This window comes from Hordeum vulgare, chromosome 2H (genome assembly GCF_904849725.1).
Source record: "Hordeum vulgare subsp. vulgare chromosome 2H, MorexV3_pseudomolecules_assembly, whole genome shotgun sequence".
NCBI classification, from domain to species: domain Eukaryota; kingdom Viridiplantae; phylum Streptophyta; class Magnoliopsida; order Poales; family Poaceae; genus Hordeum; species Hordeum vulgare.
The window spans coordinates 464374071-464398259 of NC_058519.1; positions in this window are offsets into that span (position 1 = coordinate 464374071).

Genomic DNA, 24189 nt, shown 5'->3' on the forward strand with positions numbered 1-24189 from the left:
TAGTATCAAGTATAGCATCATCAGGCATAGTATCAAGCATAGCATCATCAGGCATAGTATCAAGCATAGCATCATCCTAAGCATCATGGGCAGCAGAAGTTACATCATCAAGCACACGCAACATGTCAAGATTTCTAGCAGGAGGTGGTGTCGCAAACTTACTCATAACTGAAGGTGAATCAAGTGCAGAGCTAGATGGCAGTTCCTTACCTGTCCTCGTAGTTGAGGGCAAGACTTTAGTTCTTGGATCTCTCAGATTCTTCATAGTGACCAGAAGACGTAAATTCCAAGTGACTCAGAGAATATAGCTGTGCTTCCCCGACAACGGCGCCAGAAAATAGTCTTGATAACCCACAAGTATAGGGGATCGCAATAGTTTTCGAGGGTAGAGTATTCAACCCAAATTTATTGATTCGGCTCAAGGGGAAGCGAAAGAATATTCTCAAGTATTAGCAGTTGAGTTGTCAGTTCAACCACACCTGAAAGATTTAGTGTCTGCAGCAAAGTATTAGTAGCAAGGTAGTATGATAGCAGCAGTAGCAATAGTAACCAGTAGTAGCAGAGTAACAACAGTAGCAACAAAGTAACTTAGCAAGGACCAGTAGTAAAAGACTCGTAGGCATTGGATCGGTGATGGATGATTATGCCGGATGTGATTCATCATGTAACAGCTATAACACAAAGATATATGTAACTAGCTCCCGTTCGTCAATCTAATGTAGGCATGTATTCCGTATGTAGTCATACGTGCTTAGGGAAAAGAACTTGCATGGCATCTATTGTCCATCCCTCCCGTGGCAGTGGGGTCCTAATGGAAACTACGGGATATTAAGGTTCTTATTTTAATAAAGAATCGGACCAACGCATTAACACTTGGTGAATACATGAACTCCTCATACTATGGTCATATCCGGGAGTGGTTCCGGCTATTGTCACTCTAGGGTTGCCGGGTCATAACACATAGTAGGTGACTACAACTTGCAAGATAGGATCTAAAACACACATATATTGGCTACAATATCATAGGTTCATATCTGAAATCTTGGCACTCGGGCCCTAGTGACAAGCATTAAGCATGGCAAAGTAGTAGCAACATCAGTCTCAGAACATAGTGGATACTAGGGATCCATCCCCGTCAAAACTAACTTGATTACATGATAGATCTCATCCAACTCATCACCGTCCAACAAGCCTACGATGAGATTACTCATGAACGGTGAAGATCATCGTGGAATTGGTGATGAAGGAAGGTTGATGATGACGATGGCGACGATTGCCCCTCTCCGGAGCCCAGAACGGACTCCAGATCTGCCCTCGAGATGAAGAACAGGAGGTGGTGGCGCCTCCATATCGTAAAACGCGATGAATCCTTCTCCCTGATTTTTTTCCGGGCGGAATGGAATAAACAGAGCTGAGTTCAGAGGCAGTGGAGCCACGTGGGCCCCACAAGCCTGCCAGGCGCGGCCAGGGGGGTTGGCCGCGCCTCCTGGGCTTGTGGCCCACTGTCTCAGCTCCTCCGGTGGATCTTTGCGTAGGTATTTTTCATTAATTCCAGAAAAGTCTCCGTAAATTTTCAGGTCATTCCGAGAACTTTTATTTCTGCACAAAAACAACACCATGACAATTCTGCTGAAAACAACGTTTGTCCGGGTTAGTTCCATTCAAATCATGCAAATTAGAGTCCAAAACAAGGGCAAAAGAGTTCGGAAAAGTAGATACGACGAAGGCGTATCAGAGCCTCCTACTTCATGTTGTGGAGTTGAACCAAGAAGTTTGTAAGGGCAAGGGGATCGCCTACTTCGTGAAGATCTACCCGAGTGAGAGTAGTCCTTCATGGACGTAAGCCATGATGGAATAGACAATGTTGCTTCTCCATGGACCCTTCATGGGTTGAGCCTTCCGTGGACTCGTGCAACCGTTACCCTTCATAGGTTGAAGTCTCCATCAACGTGGCCGTACGGTAGCATCACCTAAGAGAACCACGCCAAAAATTGCCGTGTAAACCTTTGCATTTGATCTTCCTATCCCTACGCTCTATTTACATGTGCATGTCTTTACTTTCCGCTGTTATACACTTAGACTTGCATGTGTAGGGTGTGCTTGACTTTCTACAATTGCTAAAACTTGCCCACAACTAAAATTGGAAAAAAGGCGCTCACCTATTTACAGGCGAAGTATTTTGTTTGGCCAAGTAGTCTAATCACCCACCCTCTGGACATACTTCAGATCCTACGTGGGCACAAGAGAATATGCAACGCACTACCGAGGGATAGGCAGGAGGGCGCTCACCTAGCTGGGCCTTGGGCCCAAGTCAATGCACATGCTGGCTGGGTGGCTTGGGCCGACGCACCTATGCGAGGGGGCACTCCGGGCCTTGCGGTCGAGGGCTGGGCCTTGACGAGCCGCAGGCCAGCTTGGGGCAAAATGGATTGGCGACGCCTAGTGGCCCACGCGTGCGCTTGCCAGGGTAAACGCGAGGAGGGTATCGAGTGTGGCTTGACAAGTGACGTGTGTGGCGGCTTGGCGCTGCTCCCGTGGTCGTTCGTCCTAGAAGATGGCAGCTGGCAGTGATGGGAGGTCGGCGCAGAGGTTGGAGAAGGTCTTGACTGCGGATCTTGTTGCTGACTACTGGATCGGATCAATGGCGAGCTCCGACGGTGGGACTTGGGGCTTCATGGCGATGGCGCCTTGCTCGTGCGAAGAACCACACAAGGGGAGAGATGAGGGATCGAGAGGGAGTAACCAGAAGAAAATAAAGAGGTAGGGGACAACATGTCTGGTGCTTCCGTGGGGTTCGACTGAACCGGTAGCAGCTAGGCGAGGCGTGGTGCACTCGGGGGTAAGCCCTCCTTGGCGCGCATGGTCGCAGGGAGGAGCTCCTACGAGAGCGGTGGTGTCTTGGGCCCAGATGGGCTTCTAGGGTTCGTATATGGGCTGTGACGGGCCCGCGTGAGAGGAGGAAGGAGGGGTGCGAGGCAGGTGATGACTAGACAGTGGTGGGACACAGAATTTGGTGGAGATGCTAGGGTTTCCATATATGGACTAGAAGGGTGTCTATATATAGCAGGGGTAGCTAGGGTTAGATTTTTTTCCCGTCTTTGGACCGTATGATCTCAATCGGATGGTCTGAAACGGTTGGGTAGGCTAGGTGGGTCTTGTGTGCTATGGAGAGGTGTTGGGATGAGATGATATGGAGGTTTGTGGCCCGTGGCATGTTTTAGAAATATCGGAAACATTCCATGTTTTATCCGGTTATAATGCAGCTATAGGTTTATCCGTTGGGGTATCAAACGGACATCGAATGCGACAAAATTTGATAGGCGATCTACCTGAAATATAAAAAGACCACACACCAATTTTCAACCCATTTCGAGAATGTTTTATTTCCACTTTAGAAATAATGTTTTAGAGATGCTGCGGGCGAATGTGCGTGTGTTTGATCCCAAAACGGCCGACAAAGAGAATAGAAGGAAGCGACAACTACAAACATATGTAAGTTTGAGATATGACAACAACAGAGTGTTGATGGAATGTGAATGATGCGATGATGAATGCGACTAACATATGAAACACATGACAAAACTCAAAATAAATGGGAGGCATCCGGGGCGTTGGTCTCGGGTTGTTATAGTGGTTCCGTGTGCATTGGTGATGACAACATCGTCTTCTTTGTAATATCTTCATTCGAGCCTTTACGAGCAGGTCCGTCAGTTTTGATATGATGATACTATGCCTAGATCACTGATATGCTTGTCACAATTATACGTGGTAGTCCACTATTGTGGTGATTCAACGGGACTTATCTCTCTACCTATTTTTGCAGGTACTTCACGTGTTGGATTTCTCAATGTTGTCTATGGATGGTGTGACCATGATGGTGCAACTTCAACAAGCTCAACCACATGTTTAGTAAGAATTTTCGGGCGGGTGAGGTTAGGCATTAGTCGACTAAGACTTAACCAAATCTGAGACAAGTGATATCGTATATAAGAAAAAAAGGAAATAGTGAAAATATTTTTTATACAAATCTCCATGCAAGATCGAAGGAATATAACATCGACTGAGACAAAACGAAATATGTGACGGTGTGAAATACCGCCAGATCCCTCGGTAGGGGTCCAAGCGCAACTGGAAGTCATGGATAGGAGGTCGCACAACCACTTTATCTAGGTTCGGCCCTCTAGAGAGTAATACCCTACACCCTCGGATTTTTGTTATTCGTGGTGAAGGGATATCTCGTAAGAGGGGTTACAATGGTGTATGAGATTGCTACCGAGAGTTCTCCTATCAGATGGTAAATGATGATGAGGATCGTATGCCTCCGTTTATATAGGCACTAGAGGTCTAAAGTTTACCTGATGGTAGATGTGATCTTGGGGGGGGGGGCTGCCCCCTCTAATCTTGGAGGGCAGGAAGGCTGTCTCTTCCTCCTAGGGTTTCCTTCTTGCCATGGTCCAAACAGGCCTTTTGTAGGTGTCAAGGATAGGCTCCTTATGTGATCCACCCCTGGTATATGGTCCCGTTAGTAGCCCCTGAGCATGGCGGAGGGCGGATGAGAAGTTTACGAGGCCTACGTTGGGCTCTTGTCATCCTTTGGTTTGCCTTGTTTTCTCAGAGTTTGGAGAGAGGTCAATGTTGGTTGTTTTATCAGGGCCATGGAGGCTCATCCTCCAAAGTGTCGATGCTTTGGTCCTTGATACACTCATTTTGCATCATGAATTCCTATTGATATTTGTATTGATCCTATCCATTATCCATTATTATGATACAATTCTTATGCCTTTTCTCTCTGAATATGCAAGGTACATCACACAGGGAAATATCTAGAAACTGGAATCCTGGATTGGGAAACCAAGAAAAATGCAGAAAAATCAACTTGCTCCAAATGACCTGAAACTTTACGGAGAATGTTTCTGGAATATTTGAGAATTTCTGTGCAAAAAATATACCAGAGATGGGGCCACCAACTGGGCACAAGACAACAAGGCGCCCCTGGTCGCGCCCTTATGGTTGTGGGGCCCCAGCTGGCCCTCTCGCGAGCATATTATCTTATATGGTGTGTTTTACCCTAGAAAAGAACCATAAGTTATCTTTCGGGATGAAGCGCCACCATCTCGAGTCAGAAACCTGGGCAGAGGGCCTTTTGCTCTCCGGCAGAGCGATTCTGCCGGGGGAATTCCCCTTCAGGAGGGGGAAATCAAAGCCATCATTATCACCAACACTTTGTCTTCCATGGGAGGACCAATCTTCATCAAGATATTCACCAGCAGCATCTCATCTCCAACCCTAGTTCATCACGTGTATTCAATCTTTGTCTCCAAACCTCAGATTGGTACGTGTGGGTTACTAGTTGTGTGGATTACATCTTGTAGTTGATGTTTGTTGGATTACTCGCTGTAAGATATTATGTTCAGATTTGTAATTATTATTACTATACCTGTGAACCTGAACATGTTGATGATGTTTGAGTAGTAATTATTGTTCCCGAGGACATGGGAGAAGTCTTGTTATAAGTAATCATGTAAAGTTGGTATTCGTTCGATATTTTGATGATATGGATGATGTTACTTCTCTTAGTGGTGTCATGTGAACGTCGACTACATGACACTTCACCATGTTATGGGCCTAAGGGAAGTCATTGTGGAGTAACAAATAGATGATGGGTTGCGAAAGTGACAGAAGCTTAAACCCCAGTTTATGCATTGCTTCATGAGGGGATATTTGGATCCACATGTTCCATGCTATGGTTAGATTATTCTTAATTCGTTTTTCGTAGTTGCGAATGCTTGCGAGAGGGGGTAGTCATATGTAGGTTTTTATTTCAATTAATAACAGCACCTTAGAACCGGTCCACCCACATATCAAATCATCGAAATAGTAAATGCGAATCAACCTAACATGCTGAATATGACTAGACAGAAATTCCCATGTGTCCTCGGGAGCGCTTGGTTTCTATAAGAGAACTTTCAGGCCTGTCCTTTGATATAAAAAGGATTGCTATACCTTTCTGCACCTTTGCTACTATTTTTACTTGTCACTTGTTATGAATTATCTTGCTACAAAGCAATCTATCACTGTCACTCACAACACTTGTAGAGAATCCCTTGCTGGAAACTACTTATCCTTTCCTTCCGCTCCTCGTTGGGTTTGACACTCTTACTTATTGAAAGGACTATGATTGATCCCCTATACTTGTGGTCATCAACAATCTTTTCTGGCACCATTGCCGGGGAGTGAAGCGCCTTTGGTAAGTAGAAATTGGTAAGGAAACACTTTCGGTACATGCTCAAATTTACTGTTGCTTACCACTATGAACGGTCGCCCTTTGAGTGGCTTGTTCGGGGCATCTTCGCGTCGAATGGAAGTTGAGGAAATTTTCCCTCAACCTGTTGAACCTACTGAAATTTTTAATATGAGATTCCTTCAGGTATGGTACAGAAACTGATAGCTAATCCTTATAACGGTTCAACTCATCTTGATTACCATTTGATATATGTCGATGAGATTTGTGGATTGTGTAAGTTTTCAGGTCTACCAGGAGACAAAGTTAAGAAGAAAGTTTTCCCTTTATCTTTGGTGGCAAAATCACTAATGTGGTATAGGCTATTGGATGAAATTGGATCATGTGATTGGAATCAGTTGAAGTTGGAATTTCATCATAAGTTTTATCCAACGCATCTAATTCATCATGATCAGAATTTTATTTATAATTGTTGGCCTCATGAAGGGTAGATCATTTCTCAAGCTTGGGGAGTCTTAAATCTATTATGCACACTTGCCCCAACCATGGGCTCTCAAAGGAATTGATTATAAAGATTTTTTATGCTCGGCTTTCTCATGATGATCAAACCTTACTCGATGCTTGTGTTGTCAGTTCCTATATGAAGGAGACTATTGAATTCAGATGGGATCTTTTGGAAAAGATTAAATGCAACGCTGAAGATTGGGAACTCGGTGAAGGTAAAGAGTTAGGTATAAAGCTTAATTTTAATTGTGTTAAATCTTTTATGGGAACTTCTGCTTTTCATGAGTTTAGCAACACATATGGCCTTGACTCTGAGATAATAGCTTCTTTCTGCAAACCTTTTGCTACCTATGTTGATCTGCCTAAGGAAAAGTGGTTCAAATATCACCCTCCCATTGAAAAAATACCTTAGGAACCTGTTAGAATTAAGAAGGAAGAAATACTTGTTAACCATGTTGATCAAGTTGTTCCTACTACTTGCATTGAGAAACCTCCTTTCCCTGTTAGGAGTAGAGAACATGCTAAGGCTACAAAAGTGGTTAATAAGAGTTATGTTAGAACACCTACACCTTCTGAACAAATAAATGTTGAGCCTAATGTAGCTATAGTTAAAGATTTCCTAGTTGATAATATTGATGGGAAGGTTATTTACCTATGTGGTGAAGCTGCTAGAATAGAAAAACGTGTTAGAAACAAACGAGATGAACTAGATAAAAATAAACCAGTGGTAGGCACACCTGTCAGCTCAGTAAAAATTGGAGATCATCGCTATCATAGCCTGCATGATATTGGTGCTAGTGTTAGTTCTATACCCTTTACATTATACCAAGAAATTATGCACGATATAGCACCATCTGAAATTGAAGATATTGATGTCACTATTAATCTTCCAAACCGTGATACTATTTTGCCACTTGGGGAAAAGTCAAGTACCCCATTGACTTCTTGGTACTTGGTTCAGAACAAGATAACTTTTGAACCATCATATTTGGTTGACCATTATTGAATACATTTAATGCTAAAATTAATTGTGCTACTCAAAAGGTCAAAGTGAGCTTTGGTGATATTTCTCACGAGTTTACGCTAAGTTTAGAAAACAACCACATGAAAAGGAATTGCCTAGCAAGGATGAAATAATTGGTCTTGCTTCTATTGTTGTACCTCCTACCGATCCATTAAAAAAATATTTGCTAGACCATGAGAATGGCATGCATTTGGATGGAAGGAATGAAATAGATAAGATACTTCTTGATCAACAACCTATCCTTAAGTACAACTTACAAGTTGAAATTTTAGGTGATCCTCCTCCACCCATGGGAGATCCCGTATTTGAGCTTAAGGATTTACGTGATACTTTGAAATATGCTTATCTTGATGACACGAAGATATATCCTGTTATTATTAGTGCTAACCTTTCAGAACATGAAGAAAAGAGATTACTCAAAACTTTAAAGAAGCACAAGGCTGCTATTTGATATAATCTTGATGATCTTAAACGCATAAGCCCCACTCTCTGTCAGCATAAGATTAATATGGAACTTGATGCTAAACCAATTGTTGATCGTCAACGCTGTCTCAACCTTAAGATGAAAGAGGTGGTAAGAACTAAAATTCTAAAGCTTCTGGAGGCAGGTATATCTATCCTATTGCTCATAGTAGATGGGCGAGTCATGTTCATTATGTTCCTAAGAAAGGTGGCATAACTGTTATTCCTAATGATAAAAATGAACTTATTCCACAAAGGATAGTAACTGGTTATAGGATGGTAATTGATTTAGGAAATTGAATAAGGCTACTAGAAAAGATTATCATAACCTTGCCTTTTATTGATCAAATGTTAGAAATATTATATAAGCATACACACTTTTGCTTTCTTTATGGTTACTCTGGCTTCTCTCTAAAACCTGTGTCAAACGAGGACAAAGAGAAAACTACTTTTACTTGCCCCTTTGAAACTTATGCCTATAGGCGTATGCCTTTTGGTCTATCCAATGCACCTACTACATTTCAAAGATGTATGACTACTATATTCTCTCACTTTTGTGAAAATATTGTTGAGGTTTTCATGAATGTTTTTTCTATTTATGGGACTTCTTTGATGATTGCTTGAGCAACCTTGATCGAGTTTTACAGAGATGTGAAGAAACTAATCTCATCTTGAATTGGGATAAGTGCCAGTTTATGGTGAATAAAGGTATAGTGCCTGGGCATAAATTTTTGAACGCGGTATTGAGGTGGATAAGGCCAAAGTTGATGCAATAGATAAAATGCCTTGCCCAAGAGATATCAAAGGTATAAGGAGTTTCCTGGGCCATGCTGGTTTCTATAGGCGTCTCATTAAAGATTTCTCAAATATTTTAGGCCATTAAGTAATCTTCTCCAAAAAGATGTTCCTTTTGTTTTTGATGATGATTGTGTAGAAGCCTTTGAAATACTTAACAAAACCTTAATTTCTGCACCTATCGTCCAACACCTGATTGGAACCTACCCTTTGAAATTATGTGTGATGCTAGTGGTTATGCAAAGAGTAGACAAGAAATTGAATGTTATTCATTATGCTAGTAAGACCATAGACACCGCTCAAAGGAATTATGCTACTAATGAAAAGGAATTTTTAGCAGTTGTGTTTTCATGTGATAATTTTAGGCCTTACATTGGTGATTCTAAAGTAACTATTCACACTGATCATGCTGCTATTAAATAACTTATGGAAAAGAAAGATGCTAAACCAAGAGTTATTAGTTGGGTACTCTTACTTCAAGAGTTTGATTTGCATATCATTGAGAGAAAGGGGACTGCCAACCCTGTAGGTGATAACTTGTCTAGGATGGTAAATGTTCTTGATGACCCACTGCCTATTGATGATAATTTTCCTGATGAGAAACTTGCTGTTATAAACACTTCACATAGTATTCCTCGGTATCCGGATTATGCTAATTACATTGTTGTTAAATATATTCTCCCTAGCTTCACCTATAAACAAAATAAAAAATTATTCTATGATTTATGACATTACTTTTGGGATGACCCACATCTTTACAAAGAAGGAGTAGATGGGGTAGACATTGTGTACCTAGGCATGAGCAGGAATAAATTCTAAGGAAGTGTCATTTCGAGGCCAATAAAGGACATCATGTTGGCGACAGAACTGCACACAAGGTATTACAATCCGGTTTCTATTGGCCTACTCTTTTTAAAGATGCTCGTAAGTATGTCCTTTCTTGTGACGAATGCCAAAGAGTTGGCAATATTGGTAAACGCCAGGAAATTCCTATTAACTATTCACTTATTATTGAACCATTTGATGTGTGGGGTTTTGGCTTTATGGGTCCTTTTCCGTCCTCGAGTGGATATACTCATATTCTAGTTGTTGGTGATTACGTTACCGTAACGCCCAAGATGCGATCCTATCCTTATTTTGGCGCGAGGGCCTTGACAGGGAGAGAAACGCATCTCGTCATTTGGCAAGAATGGATATCGTTACAAGTACATGTACTTAGAAGATGAGTATATGGAGTTGGCTTACACTTGCCACAAGCTACATCAGAGTCACATCAGTACAATACATACAATCATCATAAAGAAGAGCAGGGTACGTCTATGGACGAAAACAAACGATAAAAAAATGACGTCCATCCTTGCTATTCCAGACTGCCGGCCTGGAACCCATCCCAGATCGATGATGATGAAGAAGAAACTCCAAATAGCACAATCATCGCGCTCACGTCAAAGTAAATCTTTACCTGTACCTGCAACTGGTGTTGTAGTAATCCGTGAGCCACATGGGACTCAACAATCTCATTTCCAATGGTATCAAGACTAGCAAAGCTTAATGGGTGAGGTATGGTTAAGTGGTGAGGCTGCAGCAAGCAACTAGCATGTGTTTAAGGTGGCTAACTTACAAATACAAGAATAAGAGGGGGATGATCTACGCATAGCGGACCTGAACTATTGATGATCAAATGAATGATCCTGAACACCTACTTAGGTCAGACATAACCCCACCGTGTCCTCGATCGGAGAAGGAGCTCACGAAAGAGACAATTATGGTTACACACTCAGTTGGCAAGTTTTAATGAAGTTTACTTCACGTAAAGTAGAACTAGATGTTAAACAAAGTTTCCATGTAGCCACATAACCGCGGGCACGACTTTCCGAAAGATTTAACCCTACAGGGGTGCTCCAACTGGTCCATCACAAATTACCACAAGCGGCATAGAAATCCTCGATCACGAAACTCGTGATTTCGTCGGCCTCCCTAGTGGAAAACCTCAACTTTGAGGTTACCCAAAGCTTCACCGGAACCGCGATGCGCAAGATATTTCGTAAAAGGTAAAACTAGTCCAGTAAGGTATCCCGGCGTGCCGACAGTCCAGATAGGAGCCGCATACTCATTCTCAAGGCACGACCGGATGAGCTAGACATCGGGTTGGCTAAACCCCGGGTGACCAGGGGGCGCCGGACATCGCTCAGTTTGGACCAACACTCATGCGGAGCACTGGCCCGGGGGTTGATTAAGTTTCCTCGTGTTAATTACTCCCTATGTGATTCATTAGTTATGAGGAAAATGTAGTACCAAAGTTGGGCCTTGCCAGACCAGTTTTAATCTAAGACGAATTATCAAGGGGGTCCCCATAAGAACCCCGATCGTGTTAGGAGTGTTCAATTATGGAATATAACACCGGTAGTAAAAAACTAAGGCTACAAAGGTGGAACCAAACACGAGGATGGAAAGGCCGAGCCTTCCACCTTTTACCAAGTATATAGGTGCATTAAATTAAATAGAATTTAATAGGTTGATATAACAAGGAACCCATGTTAACACATGGAAGCAACTGCACCTGCAACTAGCAACACTAACACATGGTTAAGCAAGCGGTAACATACCAATCAGTGGTTTGCTAGGTTGTGAACAGGTTGAAGGTTTTCATGGAAATGTTGAGAGGCTGACAATTAAGTGGTAGGCAGCGAGACATAGTGATAGAAACAAAACAACTAGCATGGCAATGATAGTAATGATATCTGGGAAAATGATCATCTTGCCTAAGATCCCGCTTGGAAGAAGAACGAATCCGTGAGGCAGACGAACCATCGTAGTCGAACAGATCCTCACATTCTGACACACTTGCGAAACTATATAGAGACGAAGCAAACCGGAAACAAGAATCAACACACAATATTCACCACGGCACATGCACGACATGATGCACAACACATATGATACATGATCAGTTTTAAATATGCAAGGCATGGCATGGAAATTCACAACAGTCAAACACTACACATTAAGTGAAGCTCAATATGCAACGAGTTGCATATTGACGAATCTCCACATAGGAATTATTTAGTTCACTCTCGTTTAGGTACACGACAATATTAAAATGTTGTTAACATGGCAAGAGGTGAAGCAAGTGATCCTACACGACCTTCTAGTCGGTTACACAAAGAACGTAGGAATGGAGCTACGGTTAAAAGATACGTGCAACAGAAGATATTATGCCATGAATGCAACATGCGTGCAATTTTATGAAAACATAGACAAGCACGATATGAAGCATGTGTCGCCATGGCGAAAGAAAGGGGACCATGCAGCAAAACAGAAACGATGCCACGGCAACGTTCCGGTCCCGATAACTCGATGAGATAACGGTACCAACAAATTGTGAGCGTGTGCATGTCATGCCAAAGGGTGGTGGGGTGATGCTGGTTACTGGGTTCCCATGTGTTAGGGGCACGGAGAAAGAGGGACAAATAGCAACGTGCGGTCATAAATGGTGCAAGCATACGGTTCACTCATACATCACATGCATTCTCTCCACGGCATCATCCCAACGGTTATACCTTTGAAGCGTGCATCTCACAGCGGTTCGAGTCGTCACGGTGTAGTTGTACATGGGTCATCGTGTCCGTTGTGTGAGTAGTGGTTCCCGTGATGGTAGTTGAAGTAGTGGTACACGGGTCTTCGGCAATGGTAGTCGTACATGGTTCCGTAGATGTTAGGGGTCGTCGAGGACGTCCTGGAAGTAGTGGTACTCGGAGAACTTGTCGGATCCACGGCGATGGGGATGGTACACGCGGTGTTCAGCAACGTCCCAAAAGGCAGCAGGGCAAGACAACGAGATGCATGTCCTGGCAACGTCCATGGGAGCCGCAGGGGAGCTGCGGGGCAAGGTGGGCCGCCGATCTTGGCATGGCCCACGTGGGACTGGGCATGGAGCCGAGCGGCTAGGCCGGCCCAGGCGCTGCTGGCGGTCAACACAAAAGGATCTCCTCGTCCTCCTGGCGAATAGGGTGAGGCGGAGGCAAGATGGAGAGACGCAACACCAATGGACGGCGACGGGGATTGTCGGATCGGGCGGGGGTCGACTCGGAGCGGTGGATCCGGGCGGCAGGGACCAATTCCCGGTGTCAAACAACTGCCTTGGAGCTTTGGTGGCGCCCGTCCAGCTCGAGCGGGACACGTCCATGGCAGGAAGTTCCTACACATCCAACAGAGGGAGAGGGAGAGCGGAGGCCACGGGCCTTCCAACGCTGGATGCTGGCGGCGAGGCCAGCGACAGGGTTGGGTCTGCGCGAGGCAACCGAAACAACGGCGGGGCGAGGCGGTGACCGGGTCGAGGTCGCTGGAGGGAACGACGGTCGGCTCGGGCAGGGAAGCTCCTCCCTGGTTCGCGAGCGAGGAGGAGAGGGAGAGGGGCGCGGGGAATCAAGACTGGGGGTCCCGAGGAGGGGATCGAGAGGAGGGAATCGGGCTAGGGAGTGGCTGTGAGAGGGATCGTTCCCTGGTGATGGCGCTAGGAGGAAGGAGACAAGGACCAACACAGCTCTCCGTGTCGCTAGGGTTAGCGAGGGGCGACTGGGCTGCGGGCCGGCCTGGAGGCCCAAGTGGCCGGCTGGTGTCGGGACCCCGATCCTAAGCCATAGGAATCTAGCCTGTAACACATAGCATCCCTTTGCGGTCTCACGCACGGTTAACTCCTCGGCTGCAGCCTTACCTTAGCCGGGACCGTTTGCGTCTTTTGACTCACGTATGCAATAGTGTCGCTAGCATTCCAATGTCAAAGAACCCGGATCGACATGTCTAGTCATAAACCAAAGCGGCAGTACCGCACAAGGACAGGCATACATGACCCAACAAAGCAGGTGTCGGTCACCAGCGAGTGTAGACGAGTCGTAGCAAGCTACAAGGACTCCATTACATCGCGTGACATTTCCCCAAAGGGGACAGACACAGCAGCTAAGAAGGACACATGCCGGTCAACCAATGTGTCCGGAGCAGTAGTGAACTACCAAGGCTCATTGGATCACAAAGGGGCATTTCCTTGTAAGGAGTGCTACTAAAGTTCACGACTAGGTAATCGAACCCCATACATATCAAGTACGACACACGTACGCATGGCATACCGATATGTATAGATACATCGATGGCATCACAACATAACCATAAACATACAACCTTTATTTAAGAGGCTCGGAAGAGCCACACACATAATATTACACATTAAGGGTCTCACGACCCATAATAGAAGTCATTCAGTTACAAGCCAGCGGAAGGGTTTAAACTGTCTGAGTACAGACAGGGCAACTAGAAGGCACATGGCCTGACTATACTACAGATCCAACGTAGGGCCAGATCGTAGCTGGGACACCAGCTACTCGTCGTCGTCGATGTCTACGAAGAACCCTCCATTAGGGTCATTAGCGACCTCTGCAACATGTATTAAGCAAACATGAGTACGAAGGTACTCAGCAAGACTTTAGGACAACTAACTACTCATGCAAGGTATCAAAAGGTACTGTGGGGTTTCATGCGGAAAGCCAGCATTTGACTCGTGGCTAGACAACTTGCATTTTTAAAATAATTTTGACAACTTGATTTCTCGCACGCGAGTCCACCAACACCACAACAATACACTATCGTGGAATCATTCCGTCTCCGTATGGAAATGCCGTCCACGACACTCACGCTTATCTTGGCAATTTTATGAGTAGCCATTGAAGTTATCTATGAAAACATATGTCTCCAAGTAGTCCATATCCGCGGACGCGGCTATTCGAATAGATCATAACCCTGCAGGGGTGTACTTCGTCACACACGCTCTCGCCACTTATCGCCATGTGCACGTCATGCACCTCGGCAACCTTCAAGCGGAAGCCCAGCGGGGGAGTCGGCCACGACCGTTAACCACACTAGTACCTAGTCCAGGTTTATCGCCTATCTGAGAGTAACCCGTACGGAAGTCCGGCCGAGGTTTCCGCCACGGCCTCAAACGATGTGCGCAAGGTTCCCAAGCCCACCATCCGGGTGCCACTTGGTACACCGTGCCACTGCCTACCGCATCACGGCCCACCTCTCAGGTCAGCACCATGCACGGCCTCAAGCATTACTATAAACACCAGAAACTACTTGCGACTCCTGGACCGAGTACTAAGCGATTAATAGGCCGAGCGGGGTCATATTTCAGGGCCCAGCATGTGGTAGTATCTAGTCTTGGATTACATACACGGAACTCAGTTCCTAAGGACGGTTCCAATGAAACAACCCGCCATGTACTCCTACACAGCCTTTCACCGGTACCTTTACCAAATCAAGTTCAACACACAACCTTTGATCACCGAACACATTCTCACAATTCTGTTCATCTCCCAGATGACAGACCATACACAACTCTAAGCATAGCATGCATAGCAGGATAAGGCACATCATAGCTCAAGCAACTACCAGGTATGCTAGGTTGCAAGGTTCGGCTATTTACTGTGACAAGGTTAGGTCATTAAAAGGAAGTGGGTTCAACTAACATGGCAAAAGCAGTTGAAGCATTTGATCCTAATGCAATAAATAAGTGCAGGACCAAGAACACATGATTATCGGGATGATCAAAAGGGTTGCTTGCCTTGTTGCTCAAAGGAGGGACGATATCCGTCAGACGGATATTCGGTGGAATCCGAGGGTGCGGAGCCTACCGAAATAAATGGCAACATTCAATAACAATCATATGCAATCAAAATGATGCATGAGCATGGCATGAGAATGCAAGGTGATAAGTTATTATAATCAACATGTATTAGGTTTACAGTTGATTTGAATCACATTCGAATATCAATTCAAACGGGGTATTCTCGGATACCGTTTTAATTGATTCGACCTGATGCTCAGATCAACTTGATGTTAGCATGCATGAAATATCATGTTATGGTACTGATTTGTAATCAGGACAGTGTGTGATCATGGCATTCATAATGAAATTTGAATATTTTCCAAAATCCATTTATAAAGTAATTATAAGAGTTGAATTATTCCTTATTCTACATGTTAGGGTTCTGTAACTTTTTCAAACATAGTTGAAAATATCATATTCAGAATCCTTGAATTTTTCTGTTACTTTTTCATATATAAATTATTTTCATTGGAGTTACAGATTAATTTCTATGAATTTTGGAAGTTTTAAACATTTCTGGAATTATTTTTATACTGGAAAATACTTTTATTGCATCAGCATGACATCAGCAGGTCCATCTGGCCGTTGAAAGTCAAACCTGACCAGTGGGACCCACTGGTCAGTCTCTCTGGTCAATTTTAGATTAAGTTTAAACTTAATTAACTGATTAACCTTGCTGGACCCACATGTCAGTGACTGATTAACTTATTTGATTTATTTTTATTAGTTTTAAACTTGCCAGAGGCTGGCCCCACCAGTCAGTGGCTCAGGCCAGCCGAGATCCACCGGCGACCACCAGCACGGCGGAGGGGCTCGGAAACGGCGCACAGGGGGCCAAATGCTACGCAGAGAGCACCAGAAGAACTGCACATCTCCCGCAACTCCATTTCTGCACTTAGCCGGGGCTGATCTGGCCGGAGATGACGCCGGCGACGAGCTTGGCGGCGGCCAAGGGTCGGGCGTCATCGGGGTCTTTGATTCAGAGGGAACTACGCTCGGTTCTTAGCTCCTACAGCATCTACGCGTCGACCTGAAGCTGCTGGTGCCCTTGGAAGGACGAGCTGATCATCGGAGGGCTACCGGCGACGAGCGGCAGCGGCGGTCCTCGTCGGGCTCCAGTGAAACTAGAGCTAGAGGAGGGGATCGACGGGGAAAACTTAGGGGAAATTACCGCATGCTCACAGGGAGTGCAGAGCAGGGCTTAGACGGCTCGGGGAAGGCCTGGGGGCGACGAATCGACGGGAGAGGTCCGGCGGCCGGAGGTGGAAGACGATGGCGCCGCGGGCGTTGTGGAGCTAACGGCGTGCTCAGCAAGAGGAGGCTAAGGCTAGGGGCACGGGCAGCTCGAGCTTTGCTCGGCTCCAATGGCGACAGCAGGAAGGAGGAAGAGATCCGGGAGGAGGGAGAGAGCCGACGCTGGGAATGGATAGGTGAGGCCTCGGGGAGCTTATCCCTGGCCTTGCCAGCACGAGGCGGCGGCCAGGCAGGCGCACAGGTGCGTGGCCGCGCCGGAGGAGGCGGCGGCCACCTCCTGCTCCTACTGGCGCGAGGGAGGGGACGACTCAGGGAGATGGGTCGGGCCAGGCTAGGCGACAGGTAAGCTCTTTTCCATTTCCTTCTGTTTTATTTCTGTGTTAAGTTCTGACATTGATTTGCTATTTATTTCAGCTCCAAAAAGGTTGTAAAAAAATATTTTAAACACACCTGAATATTTGTTATAATATTCCCAACCATTTCCAAAGTTTTCAACATTTTTGAAAATTTATAGTTTCTGATTTCAAATTTAAAGTTTGAAACCAGTGGCTTTTGCTTTAATTTAAAATGCTTAAAGTGTCAAGAAAATAGTTTTCTCCAATGCTCATTTACTTTCATGATTTATCAGAAAGTTTGAACATTTCTTGAGGCCATTTTGGGTTCATTGATTTCAACTAGTTTGAGATTTTCTTTATTTAAAGTAGTGGCTAGGGTTTTTGAGTTTCTTCCTTTGCCACTTTCTTGTTCTTGATTGGAGAATTATTAGATGCAAATGCAAAGAAGACATGAGCACAAGACTAACTTGCTTAAGGGTTAGGGATGTGACAACTCACCCCCACTCAAAAGAATCTCGTCCCGAGATTTAGAAGTCGTCGGGAATAACGCAGGATACTCAAGTTGGAGACGATCCTCTCTTTCCCAAGTTGCCTCCTTTTCGGAATGATTTGACCATTGGACTTTAAGAAACTTGAGGTTTCGACGTCGAGTGGTACGCTCAGCTTGATCAAGAATACGCACAGGGTATTCTCGGTATGAAAGGTTATCTTGGAGATCAAGCGTTTCGTGGTCCACTTCACGGATAGGATCCGAAAAGCAACGCCTGAGTTGCGAGATGTGGAAAACATCATGAACCTTGGAAAGATGCGGAGGAAGTTCCAACTGGTAGGCAACTTCTCCTCGTTTGGCAAGAATGCGAAAAGGACCAATGTAACGAGGAGCCAATTTTCCCTTGATACCGAATCGATGGGTACCCTTCAAAGGTGTAACCCGAAGGTAAGCCTTCTCGTCAACTTCAAAGGTCACAGCCTTATGATGACGATCATATTGGCTCTTTTGACGAGACTGGGCTGTTTTCAACTTTTCACGAATAATGCGAACCTACTCTTCTGCATCCTGGATCATATCCGGGCCAAAGAGTTGCCTCTCTCCGGTTTCTGACCAATTTAGAGGTGTTCGACATCTTCGTCCATAGAGAACTTCAAAAGGGGCTTTGCCCAAGCTTGATTGGTAACTATTGTTATAAGCGAATTCGGCGAATGAAGGCACTTCTCCCAATTCATACCGAACGATATAACACAAGCTCGGAGCATATCTTCTAGGATTTGATTCACTCTTTCTACTTGACCACTTGATTGGGGATGGAAAGCAGTGCTAAAAGATAGGTGAGTCCCCATGGCATTCTGAAAACTTTCCCAGAAGCGAGAAGTAAAGATACTTCCACGGTCCGAGTTAATCTCCAGGGGAACACCATGAAGAGACACTATTCGAGAGATATATAATTCTGCTAGCTGGCTAGCTGTTATACTCTCACGAACAGGAAGAAAATGAGCCACTTTGGAAAGACGGTCAATGACCACAAAGATAGCATTATTTCCTTTCTTGGTCTTGGGAAATCCGGTAATGAAATCCATGCTAACTTTATCCCATTTCCATTCAGGAATAGCTAGAGGCTGAAGGGTGCCAGCAGGCCTTTGATGTTCTGCCTTAACTCGACGACAAACGTCGCAGTTAGCAACGAACTCAGCAATTTCTCTCTTCATCCTAGTCCACCAGAACCTCTAGCGTAGGTCCTGATACATCTTAGTACTACCGGGATGAATGGTGAGAGGAGAATCATGAGCCTCCTTAAGGATTAACTGCCTTAGATGTGGGTTCTTAGGAACCACTAAACGATTCTGGAAGAACACAACACCTTGATCGTTCATGGAAAATTCTTTAGCGTTTCCGCTAGAAATATTCTCCTTGATCCGTGATATACCCTTGTCACGCTTTTGGCCAGCTATGATTTGATCCTTAAGAGTAGGCTTCGCCACCAGGGTAGAAAGGAATCCTTGAGGAACAATATGAAGATTCAACTTCCGAAAGTCCTCATGGAGATGTGGTTGACCTTGTTGTAGCATCAAATTGTTACAATAAGATTTACGACTTAGCGCATCGGCCATAACATTGGCCTTCCCCGGGGTGTAAGTTATCCCTAAGTCGTAATCCGGGATCAACTCAACCCACTGTCTTTGCCTGAGATTCAAATCCGGTTGGGTGAAGATATATTTCAGACTTTGGTGATGAGTGAATATTTCGCAACGATTACCCAGAAGGTAATGTCGCCAGGTTTTTAGTGCATGGACCACAGCTGCAAGCTCAAGGTCATGTGTGGGATAATTATCCTCATGTGGACGCAACTGTCGAGATGCGTATGCGATCACATGACGATCTTGCATGAGAATGCAACCTAATCCTTGTCGTGAGGCGTCGCAATAGATAACAAAGTCCTTAGAAAAATCTGGTGGTAGCAACACAGGTGCGGAAGTCAGGCGTCTTTTCAGTTCCTGAAAACTATGCTCACACTGTGGTGTCCACTCGAACTTTTTATCCTTCTTGAGGAGTTCAGTTAGAGGCTTTGCAACCTTGGAGAAATTCTCGACAAAGCGGCGACAATAGCTTGCTAGACCAAGAAAACTCCTAACTTGCTTAACCGATTCAGGTTGAGTCCAATCAAGGACAGCTTGAACTCTCTCGGGATTGACAGCAATACCCTTACCAGAGATTACGTGTCCTAGATAGGTCACTTCTGGTAACCACAATTCACATTTTGAAAATTTGGCATAAAGGCGATGCTCTCGAAGTTTCATCAATACCAGCCTTAGATGCTCGGCATGTTCTTGTTCATTCTTCGAGTAGATGAGAATATCATCGAGGTATACCACGACGAATTTATCCAAATACTCCATGAAGATTGAGTTCATCAGTCGAGACAAGGTGGCTGGGGCATTGGTTAAACAGAAGGACATAACGGTGTACTCATATTGGCCATAATGAGTAAGAAAAGCCGTTTTTGGAATGTCCCCATTCTTAATCTTGATTTGATGGTATCCCAACCTCAAATGCATTTTGGAGAAGACTGAGGATCCAGCGAGCTGATCGTACAGATCGTTGATCCTGGGGAGCGGATACTTGTTCTTAATGGTGACCAGATTAACTGGTCGGTAATCTACAACCATCCGATCCGTTCCGTCTTTCTTCTTGACGAAGAGGACGGGGCAAGCCCAAGGAGAAGAGCTAGGACGAATGAAACCCTTGTTCAAGGCCTCATCTAATTGCTTCTTAAGTTCGGCTAGCTCCAGGGGTGCCATCTTATATGGTCTTCTGGCTATTGGGACAGTTCCCGGAACAAGATCTATCACAAACTCTACATCTCTGTCAGGTGGAATTCCTGGCAGTTCCTCTGGAAAAACATCCGGGAAGTCACAGACTACCGGAATGTCTTCAAGTTCCGGAAGAGGGTTGGCATTTAGGGAATAGAGTTGGCATTTGGCAACTCGAGTAGAGACATTTACTATCTCACCCGAGGGATGGGTAAGCTGGATATTTCTAGAATGAGTATCAATCTTGGCATAGTAAGCTGACATCTAGTCCATGCCCAAGATGATATTAATATCCGAAGATTTCAATGCTATCAATGAGGCTAGAAAAACTAGCCTGTCTACTAGAATTTCATTGTCATAGGTTATCCTAGAGGTTTGCCATTTACTACCAGGGGTTTGGACAACCAATGGGATTGGCATATCACAAAAAGACATGTTATGCAACTGTGCATAACTTTCTGAAATGAAGGAATGAGAAGACCCAGTGTCAAAGAGAACGGACGCTGGGTGATGATTAACAAGAAGCGTACCCAGAATGACGTCGGGATCCTCTGCAGCTTCTTCTGCTGACACATAGTTCACACGGCCACGTGCAGGAGTTGGCTTCACATAATAAGCTTTGCCCGACTTGGCCTGCCCGACGGACTTTCCGGGTTGCTTGCCACCCACATTCTGAGGACACTCACGGGAATAGTGCCCTGGTTCTCCACACTTGTAGCATATCACCTGGTTGGCACGTGGTGCAGCATTGCTAGCTGGACCACCATAAGCTTTTGCTGGAGGGTTGGCCTGATTCGTCTGAGGCGCCACGTAGGATGGCCTCGGAGTGTATCTTGGTGGCAGAGAACTGTTTGGAACCCACAGCCTGCGTTTTGGAAACGCGGAACCAGAAGATGAGCCAAAGTCACGGGAATGCTTCCTTGTGGCTTCGAAGTCAGTATGACCAGTCTCGGCACTGATCGCTTTGTTGACTAGGGCTTGAAAGCTTGCACACTCATGGAGGCGCAGGTCACGACGGAGCTCAGGGCTCAGACCCTTACGGAATCTTGCTTGCTTCTTGGCGTCAGTAGACACCTCCTCTGTTGCATAGCGGGCGAGATTACCAAACTCGCGGCTATAGGCATCCACAGACAACTTGCCCTGAGTGAAGGCACATAACTCCTCTCTCTTTCTGTCCATCAGGCCCTCTGGAATATGGTGCAGACGAAAAGCTGCACTGAAGTCTGCCCATGTGGCCACTGGTTCAGCGGGACGCATAGCTTCAAAATTCTCCCACCATAGATTAGCGGGTCCTTCCAGGAAATACGCCGCAAAGGTCACCTTGTCGGCCTCAGACACATTCGCAGAGCGAATCTTGCGTGAGATGCTGCACAACCAGTCATCAACGTCGAGGGGATCGACGGAATGATGAAACTTTGGAGGATTCAGCTTCACAAAGTCATTGAGGGACACTGCAGCACTCCTAGGCTGTCGAGCCGTATTCTGCTCAATACGCTCTAGCAGTCGGTTGGTTTCCCTTTTGTTTCTTTCTGCCTCAAGCATCACTTCTACTAGAGAAGGTGGGTGAGGCAGGTCTTCCTGCGACGCTTGACTACCCTCACCTTGCTCATGAGCAGGGGCACGGTTCAACCTAGTGAACACCATCCTGACAAACAAACTCATAGCTTAGACCAACATCATATCAATACTAGCTATGGATTAAGAATGTACTGAACACACGGAATGCGGAAATGAATATCCGAACAGCATGGTAACAAGCAACTGCTATATATACACCATGGTTCGTACACACCCTTACATAGTTCACTACAACCTTAACCGAAGAGCAAACTACTGAATTTATGAAGCTACTCATCAGAGGCTTACAAGCTTCCTATACATTATTTATCTAGGCCTCCGGAATTCATTTCACATTACATGCATACTTCACAAGTCATACAGGACTGTGAACGTACGGCTACTACCATACTATACTTCCGCTCACAGCTCAGGCATCCGCATAAAACATCTCATAGAGATTACCTCCATGACCTGGAAGCTCAACCTGCGGATCAGGAAACACTCTAGCCTGAGATCCCTGGGATCCATAAGGACACGGATGTGGCCTTGGTCCCCTGACTGGTGGTAAGAGGGGTCCCCGAAGAGGTGTGACTCCTCCTATAGCTGGCCAGTCAACGTGGGCCGGAAGATGGGTCCTAACAGGGTTCAGTATCTCCATCTCTCCATACCCTGTCTGGACTACCGGTGCCAGCTGCGTCAAAGCTGTCCACAGACGGGCACGGGTAGCATAAAGCTCCATACGGAGAGCACGAGCATCCCTGTCTCTGTTCTCTAGCATCTCAACAGTGGACTGCATTAGTGGATCCTCCATAGAAGAATCAAAATAGACTCCACTGAGGTATCCCTCTTCACCAGGCTGAGAGGCCGGAACATAGCAGAACTCTGAATTCTGCAGCAGTGCATGTCTCGCTCTCATAATGGTCAGCATTGAATAGGCAGCATCTTGTACTGCCATGTCAACAGTGACCCCCAACCCATAGGACCAATGGATTGGCTTCTCCGCTCGAGGGTAATCTGGAAATACCCTAATAGTGCAGATGTACTGGCTCTGGTTGAAGTCTCGGTACTGTTCCTCCACTGTGTACTCGGGGTACCAGCGGTAACCGCACACCGACATCACCCTGACCAGCATGGCCGTATGACCCGGCACATCAATGCACCTGGTCAAACGTACCACCTGACGAGAAGGACGGCCATGCATCTGTAAATAGAGAGTAATGCAAAAGCATTAGAGCTCTGAATGCAAAATTGGGCAGCATAACGGCTGTAAATGCTCAAAAACAAATTTTGAGACAACCCAAAATGGAATAGCGTAACCACTCAACTATCAAGTTCAACTCTCTGATCATCAAACTACTTCCTGCTTCCTAGGAATAAAAGAAACCCAATATCTCTTGACCCGTAGTCCTATAAGCTACCGATCGGAAACACGAGCCTAGGAGAAGATGAGTAACCTAGTCCTTAATTCCCACAGAAGAGACGAGGATGGCCAGAATAGAATAACTTGAGAAGAGAACAAGAGTCTTACGTTCCCTTCCACAAACAATTCCCTTATATATAACTAAAGCAATTCTAGAGTCAACTTTGACCAGTTTGGCTTAGTAATCCTACAGTCAGTCAGGCTCTGATACCAACGCTGTCGGGACCCCGATCCTAAGCCATAGGAATCTAGCCTGTAACACATAGCATCCCTTTGCGGTCTCACGCACGGTTAACTCCTCGGCTGCAGCCTTACCTTAGCCGGGACCGTTTGCGTCTTTTGACTCACGTATGCAATAGTGTCGCTAGCATTCCAATGTCAAAGAACCCGGATCGACATGTCTAGTCATAAACCAAAGCGGCAATACCGCACAAGGATAGGCATACATGACCCAACAAAGCAGGTGTCGGTCACCAGCGAGTGTAGACGAGTCGTAGCAAGCTACAAGGACTCCATTACATCGCGTGACATTTCCCCAAAGGGGACAGACACAGCAGCTAAGAAGGACACATGCCGGTCAACCAATGTGTCCGGAGCAGTAGCGAACTACCAAGGCTCATTGGATCACAA